The sequence below is a fragment of the Musa acuminata genome, chromosome BXJ2-6 (genome assembly GCF_036884655.1).
Source record: "Musa acuminata AAA Group cultivar baxijiao chromosome BXJ2-6, Cavendish_Baxijiao_AAA, whole genome shotgun sequence".
NCBI lineage: Eukaryota > Viridiplantae > Streptophyta > Magnoliopsida > Zingiberales > Musaceae > Musa > Musa acuminata.
The window spans coordinates 44905614-44928994 of record NC_088343.1 but is presented as its reverse complement, the minus strand read 5'-3'; the positions used below and the strand labels follow the sequence as shown (position 1 = coordinate 44928994).

Sequence of the window (23381 nt, the reverse complement as noted above, 5' to 3'; positions counted from 1 at the left end):
AAGAATAAAAGTCTTTATTCTTTTCAACACAGTCTCACAAAAGATAAGCCTTTGCACCTCTAACTAATTAAACCACTGCCATCTTTCTCTCTCTTTATCTCCCATACCGACCTCTGTTCGTGTTAAAACGATTGACAAAAGGCTTATATACATGTATGACTATCTCCAACTCTTCCCTCTCTCACTCCACATTCTTCTTCATCGATGCGTCAGGCCAACCAACTCAATCGCCCAATCTCGACTGGTCAAATCCACCTTCCTCAACTCACGAAAGAAAAGAAACGTAGTTTATGTTCATTCTGATCGAGATTATTATTATTATTTTTTAATGGTTGAGAATTTTCACCACCATTATTATTATTATTTTTTAATGGTTGAGAATTTTTTAATGGTTGAGAATTTTCATTCTGATCGATTAGTAGTTTATGTCCACATTATTATCATTTATGTCAAAAACTATAATATAAACGTATATTAGTCCTTTTTATCAACACATTCTTATATATCCATCTAAATAAAAAAAAATGTATTCGACGTGACCAACCCATCCTCTTTATACATGATATATCTGTCTATGAAAAAAAAAAAATCAAGACGACGAATATCCCTCTTTTGATTGTGAAGCACCGTCTACAATAAAAAAATCATTCAAGATATTCATCGAGTCGTTCTCGTTACACGTGACTCATGTGTTTCTTTTGTATACGATGTATTTATCCAAGATAAAAAATATTTAAAACACCTGAAACCTTCTAAAACATCTTATTTACATGTGACGCATTCATCAAGAAAAAAAAAATTTAATATGTTTTAAAATATATTTTTAACATAATATATTCATTCGGAATTAAAATATATATAAAGCATCAAACGTATTTGTAAGAAAACGCAATTATGCAGGAAAAAAAAAGCATTTGTCCATAGTTAAAAAAAAAATCTAAGACGTTTGATGCATTCTAAAATCCTTTCCTTTTTTCTTTTTTGCATACAATATATTCATCCAAAATAAAAATAATTAAATAAAGAATAATTAAATCATTTATGAATGTAATGATGATGACTATAAGGCCTCACCTCAAAGGTGTCGCCAAAACATGACTCCAAAGTTGCGCAATACTACAATTTTGCCTAATACGTAGGTTGGAGTTTGCTGTATCGTTAGTACGCTATTCAGCACAAGCTGTTCCAACACCAACGGGAATAAAGCGTGACCGAATACGTTATCCTCTGCTTCTTCCCTTCCACTCTCCGCTCTTTCCCCTTCTCTCCCCTCTCCGTCAAACCCTACTTTTTTGCAAGCAGATCTCTCGTCTTAATTACACTGACATCCTCGTCTTAATTCCTCGATCGATTAATCTCGATTGCGAAATCCTTGCGTGATCGAATTGCCGGAATCCTTGTTATCATCTTCTTCTTTCGTTACGGTGAGTCGATGATGTCTTCGTGATATTGAGTGTGGGGCTTCGCTGTTCTTGTTGGACCCTCTTTTTCTTTGGACAGGGTTTGAGTCGGGAGCGTTGCGGTCGCTCCTGTTTCTGATCTCCGTCGGATGGAGCCTCGCGTGGGGGACAAGTTCCGCCTTGGTCGCAAGATCGGGAGCGGTTCCTTTGGAGAGATCTATTTAGGTCTGTGGCCTCTTTCGGTTTCGATCTTTTCTCAATTCGGGTGCTACTTCGTGCAGATTTTTCCTTTTTTTTGTTGCAGGAATGATAAAAATCTGATCGTGTGGGGTTGTTGTTGTTGTTGTTATCTTTTGATGCAGGAATTAATATCCAAACAAACGAAGAGGTTGCCATAAAGCTCGTAAGTTTTGCCTTTTAACGAGGATTATAGCTTCCGATTTTTTTCCCAGTTCGGTGCCCTGCAGATAGTATATTGTTCGTTTAGTAGATACTCTATGTTGATGCGGTTCGAAAATAATTGCTGAATTCTTTCATTGCCTGCTTATATTTTACTCTTGGTCTTGAGGTGCATGGTTTCTACTGTTCATCAGGCTTTCTACTGTTCCATCATACAAGACAAAGATGTGCATCTATTACGGAAAGAAGAAATCTTGGAATACTGTCAAGAAAATGCCACATGAGTCATCTGGTTTTAGTTATCTGATGCAAGCTCATTTCAGGTAATTATGTTCAAAGAAGATGTTCATGTGTGAGGAGAGATTGAAAAAGATGACGAAGAAAATAGCCTCATATTGATAAACATCAAGAAAGCCGAATGATATATATTCGAGTCTAACCTATAATTTATTAACTTTAAAATTTTGAATTAAATTGATGTCCAACTCAATTTGAAATGGTATCACCTATCCTTATGAGTAAACAGTTTGCATCGCTTCCATTCGATAAAGATGTATTAATCTATCATTAACAGTGATAAGATATATTTTGGTTTCAGGCCACGTCACAATCGAGGTCATGCCACGCTACAGTCAAGTCAGTAAGGGGAGCACCCTCACACACTGAGCCAAAGATCATACTAAGACGCTGCTCGGTATGTCCCGACCCGGTAAGCCCGGGACGGCGGCCGCATAAGTGTACCGTCTCATCTCTCGAGGATCGATCGTCATGTCAAATCCGCGTACGATCAACCCTCGTACAATAGTATAAAAGCTCATGGCAGCATCTGGCCCAAGGGGAAAAAAGGAAAAAAGAGAACTTCACACTGATTGATTGATTGATGGGTCATAGTCGGTAATCACCCAACGGGTCCTTCTGTGCAAGAGAGCAATCATCCCCAAAGTAAGATTATTTCGATCAAGAGAGATTGTCTCCCCCTACGCGCCGACCAGCATCCCGGTGGAGAACCATCAACCAACGTCTCGAGTAAGAGTCACCAACCAGCTTTCCGACCTCGGTAACCAGCTCAGACGATCGAAGACTCCCGACATCGACCCGTGAATCAAGTCATGCTAACTCATCAACCACAGCGCATCAATTCACTAACAAATAGATTTTCCAAGAAACAGTTTGCTCCAAAAGAGCATGCAATTAATAAGCTTGCATGATGTTATATAACTAATATGTAACATATAACATGTTATATATAAGCTAGACATGTTATATATTAGTTATCGAAAGTGATGAAGAAGTTAATAAATACTCACTGGTTTTAGATGCTTATGAGCATATATTAATTTACTAGACAAATCCTTGTGTAAGAAGCAAGATAATTATAAGAATGATGTTATATAAGGTGATCTTCTTAAATATGATTTCATTCAAAATTTACTTAACAAACACATCGGCTTTAGATGCTTATGGACGTACACTAATTTAATCATCAGAGTGATTTTACCAAACAAACCCTATAAAGTTAAAAAAAAAAAAACATGATATAAGGTACAAATATATTTGATTCTTGAATCCAATTGGGTTAAGGGACGCATGATACTGTTCAAATACTTAATGACTTCTTTTTATCATACTCAAAAACAGATTAAGTCAAATCATTTGAATCAAATTGAATTGATGACCAAATTTAATCTTACCATAATGTTAAAAGGAAGTCGACCTCTTTGTATGAGCATCCAGATTGATTCTAGATATATGCTATCAATAGAGTCGTAAGTGATCATGGTTTTTCTTTTCAATTGGGAATCTAGCTCAAGTCAACTTGCTAAGGACTTGTATGGAGTCACCCAATAAGACTCCGACTATGATGATATAGACTATTGTCCCTTTCACTCATAATTGACATAAAACATAACAACACAATCTAATTGTTTATAAACCATAAAAAAATTCATAATCGAGATCAATTTTGAGCATCATATAGAACTCCAAGTCGATCGTCCCACCAACTGACCCAATATCACAAGCCACTCTTTTATCATCGTAATTGCTTCCTCAATAGGCCAATCAAGTCTAGCCTCAACCATGTCTACCTCAATATGAGGTGCACTCCACCAATAACACGAGTATAACTTCGCATGAACAATTGATGACATGTAACACAAGATCCAAAAGAGTTAAGAGCTTGACTAAGTGGTTCTATCAAGCGAATCTCCTATCACTCATTAAATTTCTGGGAAACTTGTTCTCTCCAATTTTCATCTACCAAATCTAGAGATTTTTTATGAAAGCTTTATGACCCCTTGGATCACGTCGATGCATTCATGATGCAAATGGCCCCACACGGCATTTCTCACACTCATATATTGTGTGATACTGTTAACCATTCGATAAGGTAATAATTTGTTCATAGTTAATTATGTTATAAGGTTCAATGACGAAACTTGACAAGTAGTCATTTATACCCACCCATGATAAATGATCTATGCATTCACTAATGGTCTAAGATGATGATCCATGCAATCGTTAGCCATTAAACTTTAACGATAATTTCGATCTACTCCGAATGATAAATCAATATATGACAACCGAAGCTTTTACGTCAAAGAAGAGAAAGACAATAAACAATTGGTGCATGAATTGCTGCGGACGAATGTTGTATTAGTCCCACATCGCCATTCTAATTAGATGTATAAACCTTATCTTAAGCTTTGGAAGCGCTTCTAACGCCGAGCCAGGTAGCGTTGGCTTGTAACCCAAGCGGGGGCAAATGAGGTTTGGAATGGTCTATGGAGCCACAGCTGGGTTGGTTGCGATCGTGTAGAAGCCTGGCCTGCCCGTTCCAAGTCAGGTAGCTGAGCCATGCGGCTTGGGCGAAGGCCTGTGTTTCATGGTTCTTAGAGCAGAGGGCACCGCGTCAGGCTGGTTTAACAGAGCAGCGATAACCACTCTCTCTTGACGGTGGGAGGATAACAGGTCGGCGCACATCGCATCCACCACGCCCACCTCCCCTCCTTAGACCAGACCACGACCTTTTTTTCTTTTTCGATATTCGTCCAAAAAATTAAAAAGTATTTTAAAATTTAAAAGATTTTTAAAGATATTATAGTCAATAAATTAAAATTGACTAGTGATATGTTATTTCCTCTAATAAAATTATAAATATATTTGATTTTTAAGTTTTAAATACTTAATGATTTATTATTTCATGTATGATAGTACTAAAAAACAAGTCTAAGTCGAATCATTTTTACCAAGTTGAATTGATGACTAAATTTGACCTTAGCATAGTGTTATGTTAAAAGGAAGGCCCTTAAAATAATATTACAAGAAAATCGAATATAGAAAGTCCCATAAGAACATATTGACGAAGAAACATGTCTCTTAATTTTTATTACAACAGTCGACCAGAGCATCCAGATTGATTCTAGATATATGCTATCAATGAGTCCTAAGTGATCATGGTTTTTCTTTCCAATTGGAAATCTAACTCTAAGTCAGCTTACTAAGGACTTGTATGGATTCACCCAATAAGAATCACTAGGATGATATAGACCATTGTCCCTTTCACTCATAATTGACATAACTCATAATAACACACAATCTAATTGTTGTTAAATCATAAAAAAATTTCTTAATCGAGATCAATTTTGAGCATCATAGAGAACTCCAAGTCATCGTCCTTCACCATCGTAATTGCTTCCTCAATAGGCCAATCGAGTCGAGTCTCAACAATGTCTACCTCAATATGAGGTGCACTCCACCAACAAGACAAGTCTAACTTTGCATGAATAGTTGATGACATGTAACACAAGATCTAAAAGGGTTAAGAGCTGGACTAAGTGGTTTTGTCAAGCAAAACTCCTATCACTCATTAAATTCATGAGAAACTTATTCCCTCCGATTTCCATCTATCAAATCTAGAGACTTTGGAAGCTCTATGACCCCTTGGATAATCACGATGCATTCATGATACAATTGGCCCCACACACCATGTATCGCACTCTCATATGTTACACTTTTCTTTAAGGAAATGCTCGGGAATGATATTCTCAGTTTCATCCGATCATATCTTTTAGATAGTTAGTAAAAGAATTCAAAGTCTACTTCGTAAGCAAGAAAGATGCAAGAAATCTGCAATGGTGCTGTTAACCATTCGATAAGGTAATGATTTGTTCCTAATTATTGATGAACTTATACGTCGTGGCCGAGGAGTCAGCACGATTTGGTCAACGAGTCGATGTCCAGAGATCTCAGTTGGTTGGGCGAAGTGCTAGAGTTGGTTGGATCAGGGGTCGGGACGTTAACGCCGTCTTCTAGGAACACGTCTTTCAGTCATTTGGAAGAAGTGCTGACACCAATTAGATCAGGGGTCGGGATGTTAACGTCATCTTTGGGAATGCGTCTCTTGGTCGGGACGATCGCACCTCTTGGTGTGGCTGAGTTCTTATACACAGGCCTTGATCGGGAGGTTCCCGACTTGAGCCCCTCGCAAATTAAGTCAGTTGCCTTTTTTTCTTTCCCCTGGTCAGATACTGGTCAGAGGCTTTTATATTGTTGCTCGATGATCAGTCGTACGCAGATTTAGCATGACGGTCGATTTCCCAAGTGATGAGATGGTACCATTATACGATCACTGCCTGGTATGCACGGAACGACGCCATGCGGCATTGTCCCGAGTTTTTCGGGATGGGACTTGCCTAGGGGGCGCCTCCTTGTATGGGCTTCGACTCAGTGCGGGGAAGCACCTCTCATGCTGACTTGGCAGGAGCATGATGCGACGTGGGTCGTGATATGATCGGGATCTAAAATATGTCTATCACTAGTTGACTATGTTATAAGGCTTAATGATGAGACTTGGCAAGTAGTCATTTACACCCACCCACAATGATCTATGCATTCACTAATGGTCTAAGATGATAATCCATGCAATCGCTAGTCATTAAACTTTGACAATAATTTCAATCTACTCCAAATGGTAAATCGACAACCGAAGCTCTTACTTAATCTCTATTATCTCATCATGTCAACGAGGCAAATATATGCGCCCAAGATTGGATCTCACTCCAACTCGACCAATCCTGAGTCAACTGATGATCACTCCTCGAATCAATTACGTCTTTCAAGATCTTGAAATGATCATATAATCACTTTCCTCAAAACGATCATACCGATAAGACACGATCATACGCTCAAAATGACTAAGTCGTTAAATTGATCATAGATTTATTGTGAGGAGCTAATGGAAGATTACAACTCACTATTCACTCTAAAAATGAAATTGTTTACCGCCATGTTAAGCATCAGCCCATAATAATTAAAACTTGTAACACAAGTGTAAAATAGGGAAATCCAAGTCGGGCCAACCAATCTTCGTAGATCCCAATGTCAACAGGTCGGGCTTTCCTCCTACACAGTCGCCCACCTATCAACCTCAGAAAAGAAGTCTCCATCCTCCCCACACAGCCAATCCTACATAGTCCCAACCTCTCACCCTCACCAAAAAAAAGAAGAATAAAAGTCTTTATTCTTTTCAACACAGTCTCACAAAAGATAAGCCTTTGCACCTCTAACTAATTAAACCACTGCCATCTTTCTCTCTCTTTATCTCCCATACCGACCTCTGTTCGTGTTAAAACGATTGACAAAAGGCTTATATACATGTATGACTATCTCCAACTCTTCCCTCTCTCACTCCACATTCTTCTTCATCGATGCGTCAGGCCAACCAACTCAATCGCCCAATCTCGACTGGTCAAATCCACCTTCCTCAACTCACGAAAGAAAAGAAACGTAGTTTATGTTCATTCTGATCGAGATTATTATTATTATTTTTTAATGGTTGAGAATTTTCACCACCATTATTATTATTATTTTTTAATGGTTGAGAATTTTTTAATGGTTGAGAATTTTCATTCTGATCGATTAGTAGTTTATGTCCACATTATTATCATTTATGTCAAAAACTATAATATAAACGTATATTAGTCCTTTTTATCAACACATTCTTATATATCCATCTAAATAAAAAAAAATGTATTCGACGTGATCAACCCATCCTCTTTATACATGATATATCTGTCTATGAAAAAAAAAAATCAAGACGACGAATATCCCTCTTTTGATTGTGAAGCACCGTCTACAATAAAAAAATCATTCAAGATATTCATCGAGTCGTTCTCGTTACACGTGACTCATGTGTTTCTTTTGTATACGATGTATTTATCCAAGATAAAAAATATTTAAAACACCTGAAACCTTCTAAAACATCTTATTTACATGTGATGCATTCATCAAGAAAAAAAAAATTTAATATATTTTAAAATATTTTTTTAACACAATATATTCATTCGGAATTAAAATATATATAAAGCATCAAACGTATTTGTAAGAAAACGCAATTATGCAGGAAAAAAAAAGCATTTGTCCATAGTTAAAAAAAAAATCTAAGACGTTTGATGCATTCTAAAATCCTTTCCTTTTTTCTTTTTTGCATACAATATATTCATCCAAAATAAAAATAATTAAATAAAGAATAATTAAATCATTTATGAATGTAATGATGATGACTATAAGGCCTCACCTCAAAGGTGTCGCCAAAACATGACTCCAAAGTTGCGCAATACTACAATTTTGCCTAATACGTAGGTTGGAGTTTGCTGTATCGTTAGTACGCTATTCAGCACAAGCTGTTCCAACACCAACGGGAATAAAGCGTGACCGAATACGTTATCCTCTGCTTCTTCCCTTCCACTCTCCGCTCTTTCCCCTTCTCTCCCCTCTCCGTCAAACCCTACTTTTTTGCAAGCAGATCTCTCGTCTTAATGACACTGACATCCTCGTCTTAATTCCTCGATCGATTAATCTCGATTGCGAAATCCTTGCGTGATCGAATTGCCGGAATCCTTGTTATCATCTTCTTCTTTCGTTACGGTGAGTCGATGATGTCTTCGTGATATTGAGTGTGGGGCTTCGCTGTTCTTGTTGGACCCTCTTTTTCTTTGGACAGGGTTTGAGTCGGGAGCGTTGCGGTCGCTCCTGTTTCTGATCTCCGTCGGATGGAGCCTCGCGTGGGGGACAAGTTCCGCCTTGGTCGCAAGATCGGGAGCGGTTCCTTTGGAGAGATCTATTTAGGTCTGTGGCCTCTTTCGGTTTCGATCTTTTCTCAATTCGGGTGCTACTTCGTGCAGATTTTTCCTTTTTTTTGTTGCAGGAATGATAAAAATCTGATCGTGTGGGGTTGTTGTTGTTGTTGTTATCTTTTGATGCAGGAATTAATATCCAAACAAACGAAGAGGTTGCCATAAAGCTCGTAAGTTTTGCCTTTTAACGAGGATTATAGCTTCCGATTTTTTTCCCAGTTCGGTGCCCTGCAGATAGTATATTGTTCGTTTAGTAGATACTCTATGTTGATGGGGTTCGAAAATAATTGCTGAATTCTTTCATTGCCTGCTTATATTTTACTCTTGGTCTTGAGGTGCATGGTTTCTACTGTTCATCAGGCTTTCTACTGTTCCATCATACAAGACAAAGATGTGCATCTATTACGGAAAGAAGAAATCTTGGAATACTGTCAAGAAAATGCCACATGAGTCATCTGGTTTTAGTTATCTGATGCAAGCTCATTTCAGGTAATTATGTTCAAAGAAGATGTTCATGTGTGAGGAGAGATTGAAAAAGATGACGAAGAAAATAGCCTCATATTGATAAACATCAAGAAAGCCGAATGATATATATTCGAGTCTAACCTATAATTTATTAACTTTAAAATTTTGAATTAAATTGATGTCCAACTCAATTTGAAATGGTATCACCTATCCTTACGAGTAAACAGTTTGCATCGCTTCCATTCGATAAAGATGTATTAATCTATCATTAACAGTGATAAGATATATTTTGGTTTCAGGCCACGTCACAATCGAGGTCATGCCACGCTACAGTCAAGTCAGTAAGGGGAGCACCCTCACACACTGAGCCAAAGATCATACTAAGACGCTGCTCGGTATGTCCCGACCCGGTAAGCCCGGGACGGCGGCCGCATAAGTGTACCGTCTCATCTCTCGAGGATCGATCGTCATGCCAAATCCGCGTACGATCAACCCTCGTACAATAGTATAAAAGCTCATGGCAGCATCTGGCCCAAGGGGAAAAAAGGAAAAAAGAGAACTTCACACTGATTGATTGATTGATGGGTCATAGTCGGTAATCACCCAACGGGTCCTTCTGTGCAAGAGAGCAATCATCCCCAAAGTAAGATTATTTCGATCAAGAGAGATTGTCTCCCCCTACGCGCCGACCAGCATCCCGGTGGAGAACCATCAACCAACGTCTCGAGTAAGAGTCACCAACCAGCTTTCCGACCTCGGTAACCAGCTCAGACGATCGAAGACTCCCGACATCGACCCGTGAATCAAGTCATGCTAACTCATCAACCACAGTGCATCAATTCACTAACAAATAGATTTTCCAAGAAACAGTTTGCTTCAAAAGAGCATGCAATTAATAAGCTTGCATGATGTTATATAACTAATATGTAACATATAACATGTTATATATAAGCTAGACATGTTATATATTAGTTATCGAAAGTGATGAAGAAGTTAATAAATACTCACTGGTTTTAGATGCTTATGAGCATATATTAATTTACTAGACAAATCCTTGTGTAAGAAGCAAGATAATTATAAGAATGATGTTATATAAGGTGATCTTCTTAAATATGATTTCATTCAAAATTTACTTAACAAACACATCGGCTTTAGATGCTTATGGACGTACACTAATTTAATCATCAGAGTGATTTTACCAAACAAACCCTATAAAGTTAAAAAAAAAAAAACATGATATAAGGTACAAATATATTTGATTCTTGAATCCAATTGGGTTAAGGGACGCATGATACTGTTCAAATACTTAATGACTTCTTTTTATCATACTCAAAAACAGATTAAGTCAAATCATTTGAATCAAATTGAATTGATGACCAAATTTAATCTTACCATAATGTTAAAAGGAAGTCGACCTCTTTGTATGAGCATCCAGATTGATTCTAGATATATGCTATCAATAGAGTCGTAAGTGATCATGGTTTTTCTTTTCAATTGGGAATCTAGCTCAAGTCAACTTGCTAAGGACTTGTATGGAGTCACCCAATAAGACTCGACTATGATGATATAGACTATTGTCCCTTTCACTCATAATTGACATAAAACATAACAACACAATCTAATTGTTTATAAACCATAAAAAAATTCATAATCGAGATCAATTTTGAGCATCATATAGAACTCCAAGTCGATCGTCCCACCAACTGACCCAATATCACAAGCCACTCTTTTATCATCGTAATTGCTTCCTCAATAGGCCAATCAAGTCTAGCCTCAACCATGTCTACCTCAATATGAGGTGCACTCCACCAATAACACGAGTATAACTTCGCATGAACAATTGATGACATGTAACACAAGATCCAAAAGAGTTAAGAGCTTGACTAAGTGGTTCTATCAAGCGAATCTCCTATCACTCATTAAATTTCTGGGAAACTTGTTCTCTCCAATTTTCATCTACCAAATCTAGAGATTTTTTATGAAAGCTTTATGACCCCTTGGATCACGTCGATGCATTCATGATGCAAATGGCCCCACACGGCATTTCTCACACTCATATATTGTGTGATACTGTTAACCATTCGATAAGGTAATAATTTGTTCATAGTTAATTATGTTATAAGGTTCAATGACGAAACTTGACAAGTAGTCATTTATACCCACCCATGATAAATGATCTATGCATTCACTAATGGTCTAAGATGATGATCCATGCAATCGTTAGCCATTAAACTTTAACGATAATTTCGATCTACTCCGAATGATAAATCAATATATGACAACCGAAGCTTTTACGTCAAAGAAGAGAAAGACAATAAACAATTGGTGCATGAATTGCTGAGGACGAATGTTGTATTAGTCCCACATCGCCATTCTAATTAGATGTATAAACCTTATCTTAAGCTTTGGAAGCGCTTCTAACGCCGAGCCAGGTAACGTTGGCTTGTAACCCAAGCGGGGGCAAATGAGGTTTGGAATGGTCTATGGAGCCACAGCTGGGTTGGTTGCGATCGTGTAGAAGCCTGGCCTGCCCGTTCCAAGTCAGGTAGCTGAGCCATGCGGCTTGGACGAAGGCCTGTGTTTCATGGTTCTTAGAGCAGAGGGCACCGCGTCAGGCTGGTTTAACAGAGCAGCGATAACCACTCTCTCTTGACGGTGGGAGGATAACAGGTCGGCGCACATCGCATCCACCACGCCCACCTCCCCTCCTTAGACCAGACCACGACCTTTTTTTCTTTTTCGATATTCGTCCAAAAAATTAAAAAGTATTTTAAAATTTAAAAGATTTTTAAAGATATTATAGTCAATAAATTAAAATTGACTAGTGATATGTTATTTCCTCTAATAAAATTATAAATATATTTGATTTTTAAGTTTTAAATACTTAATGATTTATTATTTCATGTATGATAGTACTAAAAAACAAGTCTAAGTCGAATCATTTTTACCAAGTTGAATTGATGACTAAATTTGACCTTAGCATAGCGTTAAAAGGAAGGCCCTCAAAATAATATTATAAGAAAATCAAATATAGAAAGTCCCATAAGAACATATCGACGAAGAAACATGTCTCTTAATTTTTATTACAATAGTCGACCTCTTTAACAGAGCAGCGATAACCACTCTCTCTTGACGGTGGGAGGATAACAGGTCGGCGCACATCGCATCCACCACGCCCACCTCCCCTCCTTAGACCAGACCACGACCTTTTTTTCTTTTTCGATATTCGTCCAAAAAATTAAAAAGTATTTTAAAATTTAAAAGATTTTTAAAGATATTATAGTCAATAAATTAAAATTGACTAGTGATATGTTATTTCCTCTAATAAAATTATAAATATATTTGATTTTTAAGTTTTAAATACTTAATGATTTATTATTTCATGTATGATAGTACTAAAAAACAAGTCTAAGTCGAATCATTTTTACCAAGTTGAATTGATGACTAAATTTGACCTTAGCATAGCGTTAAAAGGAAGGCCCTCAAAATAATATTATAAGAAAATCAAATATAGAAAGTCCCATAAGAACATATCGACGAAGAAACATGTCTCTTAATTTTTATTACAATAGTCGACCTCTTTAAAGGAGCATCCAGATTGATTCTAGATATATGCTATCAATGAGTCCTAAGTGATCATGGTTTTTCTTTCCAATTGGAAATCTAACTCTAAGTCAGCTTACTAAGGACTTGTATGGATTCACCCAATAAGAATCACTAGGATGATATAGACCATTGTCCCTTTCACTCATAATTGACATAACTCATAATAACACACAATCTAATTGTTGATAAATCATAAAAAAATTTCTTAATCGAGATCAATTTTGAGCATCATAGAGAACTCCAAGTCATCGTCCTTCACCATCGTAATTGCTTCCTCAATAGGCCAATCGAGTCGAGTCTCAACAATGTCTACCTCAATATGAGGTGCACTCCACCAACAAGACAAGTCTAACTTTGCATGAATAGTTGATGACATGTAACACAAGATCTAAAAGGGTTAAGAGCTGGACTAAGTGGTTTTGTCAAGCAAAACTCCTATCACTCATTAAATTCATGAGAAACTTATTCCCTCCGATTTCCATCTATCAAATCTAGAGACTTTGGAAGCTCTATGACCCCTTGGATAATCACGATGCATTCATGATACAATTGGCCCCACACACCATGTATCGCACTCTCATATGTTACACTTTTCTTTAAGGAAATGCTCGGGAATGATATTCTCAGTTTCATCCGATCATATCTTTTAGATAGTTAGTAAAAGAATTCAAAGTCTACTTCGTAAGCAAGAAAGATGCAAGAAATCTGCAATGGTGCTGTTAACCATTCGATAAGGTAATGATTTGTTCCTAATTATTGATGAACTTATACGTCGTGGCCGAGGAGTCAGCACGATTTGGTCAACGAGTCGATGTCCAGAGATCTCAGTTGGTTGGGCGAAGTGCTAGAGTTGGTTGGATCAGGGGTCGGGACGTTAACGCCGTCTTCTAGGAACACGTCTTTCAGTCATTTGGAAGAAGTGCTGACACCAATTGGATCAGGGGTCGGGATGTTAACGTCATCTTTGGGAATGCGTCTCTTGGTCGGGACGATCGCACCTCTTGGTGTGGCTGAGTTCTTATACACAGGCCTTGATCGGGAGGTTCCCGACTTGAGCCCCTCGCAAATTAAGTCAGTTGCCTTTTTTTCTTTCCCCTGGTCAGATACTGGTCAGAGGCTTTTATATTGTTGCTCGATGATCAGTCGTACGCAGATTTAGCATGACGGTCGATTTCCCAAGTGATGAGATGGTACCATTATACGATCACTGCCTGGTATGCACGGAACGACGCCATGCGGCATTGTCCCGAGTTTTTCGGGATGGGACTTGCCTAGGGGGCGCCTCCTTGTATGGGCTTCGACTCAGTGCGGGGAAGCACCTCTCATGCTGACTTGGCAGGAGCATGATGCGACGTGGGTCGTGATATGATCGGGATCTAAAATATGTCTATCACTAGTTGACTATGTTATAAGGCTTAATGATGAGACTTGGCAAGTAGTCATTTACACCCACCCACAATGATCTATGCATTCACTAATGGTCTAAGATGATAATCCATGCAATCGCTAGTCATTAAACTTTGACAATAATTTCAATCTACTCCAAATGGTAAATCGACAACCGAAGCTCTTACTTAATCTCACTCCAACTCGACCAATCCTGAGTCAACTGATGATCACTCCTCGAATCAATTACGTCTTTCAAGATCTTGAAATGATCATATAATCACTTTCCTCAAAACGATCATACCGATAAGACACGATCATACGCTCAAAATGACTAAGTCGTTAAATTGATCATAGATTTATTGTGAGGAGCTAATGGAAGATTACAACTCACTATTCACTCTAAAAATGAAATTGTTTACCGCCATGTTAAGCATCAGCCCATAATAATTAAAACTTGTAACACAAGTGTAAAATAGGGAAATCCAAGTCGGGCCAACCAATCTTCGTAGATCCCAATGTCAACAGGTCGGGCTTTCCTCCTACACAGTCGCCCACCTATCAACCTCAGAAAAGAAGTCTCCATCCTCCCCACACAGCCAATCCTACATAGTCCCAACCTCTCACCCTCACCAAAAAAAAGAAGAATAAAAGTCTTTATTCTTTTCAACACAGTCTCACAAAAGATAAGCCTTTGCACCTCTAACTAATTAAACCACTGCCATCTTTCTCTCTCTTTATCTCCCATACCGACCTCTGTTCGTGTTAAAACGATTGACAAAAGGCTTATATACATGTATGACTATCTCCAACTCTTCCCTCTCTCACTCCACATTCTTCTTCATCGATGCGTCAGGCCAACCAACTCAATCGCCCAATCTCGACTGGTCAAATCCACCTTCCTCAACTCACGAAAGAAAAGAAACGTAGTTTATGTTCATTCTGATCGAGATTATTATTATTATTTTTTAATGGTTGAGAATTTTCACCACCATTATTATTATTATTTTTTAATGGTTGAGAATTTTTTAATGGTTGAGAATTTTCATTCTGATCGATTAGTAGTTTATGTCCACATTATTATCATTTATGTCAAAAACTATAATATAAACGTATATTAGTCCTTTTTATCAACACATTCTTATATATCCATCTAAATAAAAAAAAATGTATTCGACGTGATCAACCCATCCTCTTTATACATGATATATCTGTCTATGAAAAAAAAAAAATCAAGACGACGAATATCCCTCTTTTGATTGTGAAGCACCGTCTACAATAAAAAAATCATTCAAGATATTCATCGAGTCGTTCTCGTTACACGTGACTCATGTGTTTCTTTTGTATACGATGTATTTATCCAAGATAAAAAATATTTAAAACACCTGAAACCTTCTAAAACATCTTATTTACATGTGATGCATTCATCAAGAAAAAAAAAATTTAATATATTTTAAAATATTTTTTTAACACAATATATTCATTCGGAATTAAAATATATATAAAGCATCAAACGTATTTGTAAGAAAACGCAATTATGCAGGAAAAAAAAAGCATTTGTCCATAGTTAAAAAAAAAATCTAAGACGTTTGATGCATTCTAAAATCCTTTCCTTTTTTCTTTTTTGCATACAATATATTCATCCAAAATAAAAATAATTAAATAAAGAATAATTAAATCATTTATGAATGTAATGATGATGACTATAAGGCCTCACCTCAAAGGTGTCGCCAAAACATGACTCCAAAGTTGCGCAATACTACAATTTTGCCTAATACGTAGGTTGGAGTTTGCTGTATCGTTAGTACGCTATTCAGCACAAGCTGTTCCAACACCAACGGGAATAAAGCGTGACCGAATACGTTATCCTCTGCTTCTTCCCTTCCACTCTCCGCTCTTTCCCCTTCTCTCCCCTCTCCGTCAAACCCTACTTTTTTGCAAGCAGATCTCTCGTCTTAATGACACTGACATCCTCGTCTTAATTCCTCGATCGATTAATCTCGATTGCGAAATCCTTGCGTGATCGAATTGCCGGAATCCTTGTTATCATCTTCTTCTTTCGTTACGGTGAGTCGATGATGTCTTCGTGATATTGAGTGTGGGGCTTCGCTGTTCTTGTTGGACCCTCTTTTTCTTTGGACAGGGTTTGAGTCGGGAGCGTTGCGGTCGCTCCTGTTTCTGATCTCCGTCGGATGGAGCCTCGCGTGGGGGACAAGTTCCGCCTTGGTCGCAAGATCGGGAGCGGTTCCTTTGGAGAGATCTATTTAGGTCTGTGGCCTCTTTCGGTTTCGATCTTTTCTCAATTCGGGTGCTACTTCGTGCAGATTTTTCCTTTTTTTTGTTGCAGGAATGATAAAAATCTGATCGTGTGGGGTTGTTGTTGTTGTTGTTATCTTTTGATGCAGGAATTAATATCCAAACAAACGAAGAGGTTGCCATAAAGCTCGTAAGTTTTGCCTTTTAACGAGGATTATAGCTTCCGATTTTTTTCCCAGTTCGGTGCCCTGCAGATAGTATATTGTTCGTTTAGTAGATACTCTATGTTGATGGGGTTCGAAAATAATTGCTGAATTCTTTCATTGCCTGCTTATATTTTACTCTTGGTCTTGAGGTGCATGGTTTCTACTGTTCATCAGGCTTTCTACTGTTCCATCATACAAGACAAAGATGTGCATCTATTACGGAAAGAAGAAATCTTGGAATACTGTCAAGAAAATGCCACATGAGTCATCTGGTTTTAGTTATCTGATGCAAGCTCATTTCAGGTAATTATGTTCAAAGAAGATGTTCATGTGTGAGGAGAGATTGAAAAAGATGACGAAGAAAATAGCCTCATATTGATAAACATCAAGAAAGCCGAATGATATATATTCGAGTCTAACCTATAATTTATTAACTTTAAAATTTTGAATTAAATTGATGTCCAACTCAATTTGAAATGGTATCACCTATCCTTACGAGTAAACAGTTTGCATCGCTTCCATTCGATAAAGATGTATTAATCTATCATTAACAGTGATAAGATATATTTTGGTTTCAGGTCACGTCACAATCGAGGTCATGCCACGCTACAGTCAAGTCAGTAAGGGGAGCACCCTCACACACTGAGCCAAAGATCATACTAAGACGCTGCTCGGTATGTCCCGACCCGGTAAGCCCGGGACGGCGGCCGCATAAGTGTACCGTCTCATCTCTCGAGGATCGATCGTCATGCCAAATCCGCGTACGATCAACCCTCGTACAATAGTATAAAAGCTCATGGCAGCATCTGGCCCAAGGGGAAAAAAGGAAAAAAGAGAACTTCACACTGATTGATTGATTGATGGGTCATAGTCGGTAATCACCCAACGGGTCCTTCTGTGCAAGAGAGCAATCATCCCCAAAGTAAGATTATTTCGATCAAGAGAGATTGTCTCCCCCTACGCGCCGACCAGCATCCCGGTGGAGAACCATCAACCAACGTCTCGAGTAAGAGTCACCAACCAGCTTTCCGACCTCGGTAACCAGCTCAGACGATCGAAGACTCCCGACATCGACCCGTGAATCAAGTCATGCTAACTCATCAACCACAGTGCATCAATTCACTAACAAATAGATTTTCCAAGAAACAGTTTGCTTCAAAAGAGCATGCAATTAATAAGCTTGCATGATGTTATATAACTAATATGTAACATATAACATGTTATATATAAGCTAGACATGTTATATATTAGTTATCGAAAGTGATGAAGAAGTTAATAAATACTCACTGGTTTTAGATGCTTATGAGCATATATTAATTTACTAGACAAATCCTTGTGTAAGAAGCAAGATAATTATAAGAATGATGTTATATAAGGTGATCTTCTTAAATATGATTTCATTCAAAATTTACTTAACAAACACATCGGCTTTAGATGCTTATGGACGTACACTAATTTAATCATCAGAGTGATTTTACCAAACAAACCCTATAAAGTTAAAAAAAAAAAAACATGATATAAGGTACAAATATATTTGATTCTTGAATCCAATTGGGTTAAGGGACGCATGATACTGTTCAAATACTTAATGACTTCTTTTTATCATACTCAAAAACAGATTAAGTCAAATCATTTGAATCAAATTGAATTGATGACCAAATTTAATCTTACCATAATGTTAAAAGGAAGTCGACCTCTTTGTATGAGCATCCAGATTGATTCTAGATATATGCTATCAATAGAGTCGTAAGTGATCATGGTTTTTCTTTTCAATTGGGAATCTAGCTCAAGTCAACTTGCTAAGGACTTGTATGGAGTCACCCAATAAGACTCGACTATGATGATATAGACTATTGTCCCTTTCACTCATAATTGACATAAAACATAACAACACAATCTAATTGTTTATAAACCATAAAAAAATTCATAATCGAGATCAATTTTGAGCATCATATAGAACTCCAAGTCGATCGTCCCACCAACTGACCCAATATCACAAGCCACTCTTTTATCATCGTAATTGCTTCCTCAATAGGCCAATCAAGTCTAGCCTCAACCATGTCTACCTCAATATGAGGTGCACTCCACCAATAACACGAGTATAACTTCGCATGAACAATTGATGACATGTAACACAAGATCCAAAAGAGTTAAGAGCTTGACTAAGTGGTTCTATCAAGCGAATCTCCTATCACTCATTAAATTTCTGGGAAACTTGTTCTCTCCAATTTTCATCTACCAAATCTAGAGATTTTTTATGAAAGCTTTATGACCCCTTGGATCACGTCGATGCATTCATGATGCAAATGGCCCCACACGGCATTTCTCACACTCATATATTGTGTGATACTGTTAACCATTCGATAAGGTAATAATTTGTTCATAGTTAATTATGTTATAAGGTTCAATGACGAAACTTGACAAGTAGTCATTTATACCCACCCATGATAAATGATCTATGCATTCACTAATGGTCTAAGATGATGATCCATGCAATCGTTAGCCATTAAACTTTAACGATAATTTCGATCTACTCCGAATGATAAATCAATATATGACAACCGAAGCTTTTACGTCAAAGAAGAGAAAGACAATAAACAATTGGTGCATGAATTGCTGAGGACGAATGTTGTATTAGTCCCACATCGCCATTCTAATTAGATGTATAAACCTTATCTTAAGCTTTGGAAGCGCTTCTAACGCCGAGCCAGGTAACGTTGGCTTGTAACCCAAGCGGGGGCAAATGAGGTTTGGAATGGTCTATGGAGCCACAGCTGGGTTGGTTGTGATCGTGTAGAAGCCTGGCCTGCCCGTTCCAAGTCAGGTAGCTGAGCCATGCGGCTTGGACGAAGGCCTGTGTTTCATGGTTCTTAGAGCAGAGGGCACCGCGTCAGGCTGGTTTAACAGAGCAGCGATAACCACTCTCTCTTGACGGTGGGAGGATAACAGGTCGGCGCACATCGCATCCACCACGCCCACCTCCCCTCCTTAGACCAGACCACGACCTTTTTTTCTTTTTCGATATTCGTCCAAAAAATTAAAAAGTATTTTAAAATTTAAAAGATTTTTAAAGATATTATAGTCAATAAATTAAAATTGACTAGTGATATGTTATTTCCTCTAATAAAATTATAAATATATTTGATTTTTAAGTTTTAAATACTTAATGATTTATTATTTCATGTATGATAGTACTAAAAAACAAGTCTAAGTCGAATCATTTTTACCAAGTTGAATTGATGACTAAATTTGACCTTAGCATAGCGTTAAAAGGAAGGCCCTCAAAATAATATTATAAGAAAATCAAATATAGAAAGTCCCATAAGAACATATCGACGAAGAAACATGTCTCTTAATTTTTATTACAATAGTCGACCTCTTTAAAGGAGCATCCAGATTGATTCTAGATATATGCTATCAATGAGTCCTAAGTGATCATGGTTTTTCTTTCCAATTGGAAATCTAACTCTAAGTCAGCTTACTAAGGACTTGTATGGATTCACCCAATAAGAATCACTAGGATGATATAGACCATTGTCCCTTTCACTCATAATTGACATAACTCATAATAACACACAATCTAATTGTTGATAAATCATAAAAAAATTTCTTAATCGAGATCAATTTTGAGCATCATAGAGAACTCCAAGTCATCGTCCTTCACCATCGTAATTGCTTCCTCAATAGGCCAATCGAGTCGAGTCTCAACAATGTCTACCTCAATATGAGGTGCACTCCACCAACAAGACAAGTCTAACTTTGCATGAATAGTTGATGACATGTAACACAAGATCTAAAAGGGTTAAGAGCTGGACTAAGTGGTTTTGTCAAGCAAAACTCCTATCACTCATTAAATTCATGAGAAACTTATTCCCTCCGATTTCCATCTATCAAATCTAGAGACTTTGGAAGCTCTATGACCCCTTGGATAATCACGATGCATTCATGATACAATTGGCCCCACACACCATGTATCGCACTCTCATATGTTACACTTTTCTTTAAGGAAATGCTCGGGAATGATATTCTCAGTTTCATCCGATCATATCTTTTAGATAGTTAGTAAAAGAATTCAAAGTCTACTTCGTAAGCAAGAAAGATGCAAGAAATCTGCAATGGTGCTGTTAACCATTCGATAAGGTAATGATTTGTTCCTAATTATTGATGAACTTATACGTCGTGGCCGAGGAGTCAGCACGATTTGGTCAACGAGTCGATGTCCAGAGATCTCAGTTGGTTGGGCGAAGTGCTAGAGTTGGTTGGATCAGGGGTCGGGACGTTAACGCCGTCTTCTAGGAACACGTCTTTCAGTCATTTGGAAGAAGTGCTGACACCAATTGGATCAGGGGTCGGGATGTTAACGTCATCTTTGGGAATGCGTCTCTTGGTCGGGACGATCGCACCTCTTGGTGTGGCTGAGTTCTTATACACAGGCCTTGATCGGGAGGTTCCCGACTTGAGCCCCTCGCAAATTAAGTCAGTTGCCTTTTTTTCTTTCCCCTGGTCAGATACTGGTCAGAGGCTTTTATATTGTTGCTCGATGATCAGTCGTACGCAGATTTAGCATGACGGTCGATTTCCCAAGTGATGAGATGGTACCATTATACGATCACTGCCTGGTATGCACGGAACGACGCCATGCGGCATTGTCCCGAGTTTTTCGGGATGGGACTTGCCTAGGGGGCGCCTCCTTGTATGGGCTTCGACTCAGTGCGGGGAAGCACCTCTCATGCTGACTTGGCAGGAGCATGATGCGACGTGGGTCGTGATATGATCGGGATCTAAAATATGTCTATCACTAGTTGACTATGTTATAAGGCTTAATGATGAGACTTGGCAAGTAGTCATTTACACCCACCCACAATGATCTATGCATTCACTAATGGTCTAAGATGATAATCCATGCAATCGCTAGTCATTAAACTTTGACAATAATTTCAATCTACTCCAAATGGTAAATCGACAACCGAAGCTCTTACTTAATCTCTATTATCTCATCATGTCAACGAGGCAAATATATGCGCCCAAGATTGGATCTCACTCCAACTCGACCAATCCTGAGTCAACTGATGATCACTCCTCGAATCAATTACGTCTTTCAAGATCTTGAAATGATCATATAATCACTTTCCTCAAAACGATCATACCGATAAGACACGATCATACGCTCAAAATGACTAAGTCGTTAAATTGATCATAGATTTATTGTGAGGAGCTAATGGAAGATTACAACTCACTATTCACTCTAAAAATGAAATTGTTTACCGCCATGTTAAGCATCAGCCCATAATAATTAAAACTTGTAACACAAGTGTAAAATAGGGAAATCCAAGTCGGGCCAACCAATCTTCGTAGATCCCAATGTCAACAGGTCGGGCTTTCCTCCTACACAGTCGCCCACCTATCAACCTCAGAAAAGAAGTCTCCATCCTCCCCACACAGCCAATCCTACATAGTCCCAACCTCTCACCCTCACCAAAAAAAAGAAGAATAAAAGTCTTTATTCTTTTCAACACAGTCTCACAAAAGATAAGCCTTTGCACCTCTAACTAATTAAACCACTGCCATCTTTCTCTCTCTTTATCTCCCATACCGACCTCTGTTCGTGTTAAAACGATTGACAAAAGGCTTATATACATGTATGACTATCTCCAACTCTTCCCTCTCTCACTCCACATTCTTCTTCATCGATGCGTCAGGCCAACCAACTCAATCGCCCAATCTCGACTGGTCAAATCCACCTTCCTCAACTCACGAAAGAAAAGAAACGTAGTTTATGTTCATTCTGATCGAGATTATTATTATTATTTTTTAATGGTTGAGAATTTTCACCACCATTATTATTATTATTTTTTAATGGTTGAGAATTTTTTAATGGTTGAGAATTTTCATTCTGATCGATTAGTAGTTTATGTCCACATTATTATCATTTATGTCAAAAACTATAATATAAACGTATATTAGTCCTTTTTATCAACACATTCTTATATATCCATCTAAATAAAAAAAAATGTATTCGACGTGATCAACCCATCCTCTTTATACATGATATATCTGTCTATGAAAAAAAAAAAATCAAGACGACGAATATCCCTCTTTTGATTGTGAAGCACCGTCTACAATAAAAAAATCATTCAAGATATTCATCGAGTCGTTCTCGTTACACGTGACTCATGTGTTTCTTTTGTATACGATGTATTTATCCAAGATAAAAAATATTTAAAACACCTGAAACCTTCTAAAACATCTTATTTACATGTGATGCATTCATCAAGAAAAAAAAAATTTAATATATTTTAAAATATTTTTTTAACACAATATATTCATTCGGAATTAAAATATATATAAAGCATCAAACGTATTTGTAAGAAAACGCAATTATGCAGGAAAAAAAAAGCATTTGTCCATAGTTAAAAAAAAAATCTAAGACGTTTGATGCATTCTAAAATCCTTTCCTTTTTTCTTTTTTGCATACAATATATTCATCCAAAATAAAAATAATTAAATAAAGAATAATTAAATCATTT

General features: G+C 37.5%; 3 long non-coding RNA genes across 3 annotated transcripts; all 3 read left to right on the top strand.

Moving 5' to 3' along the window:
• Window positions 1–1190: 1190 nt before the first annotated feature.
• On the top strand, window positions 1191–2687 carry LOC135615940 (uncharacterized). The gene is made up of 4 exons (XR_010488200.1): window positions 1191–1625; window positions 1763–1803; window positions 1994–2122; window positions 2398–2687. It is a non-coding gene; the product is annotated as an uncharacterized LOC135615940 (long non-coding RNA).
• Window positions 2688–8487: 5800 nt separating this feature from the next.
• Window positions 8488–10419, top strand: LOC135615939 (uncharacterized). The gene is made up of 4 exons (XR_010488199.1): window positions 8488–8927; window positions 9065–9105; window positions 9296–9424; window positions 9700–10419. It is a non-coding gene; the product is annotated as an uncharacterized LOC135615939 (long non-coding RNA).
• A 5802-nt stretch (window positions 10420–16221) lies between these two features.
• Window positions 16222–17722, top strand: LOC135615938 (uncharacterized). Its single transcript, XR_010488198.1, has 4 exons — window positions 16222–16660; window positions 16798–16838; window positions 17029–17157; window positions 17433–17722. It is a non-coding gene; the product is annotated as an uncharacterized LOC135615938 (long non-coding RNA).
• The last annotated feature ends 5659 nt before the right edge of the window (window positions 17723–23381 follow it).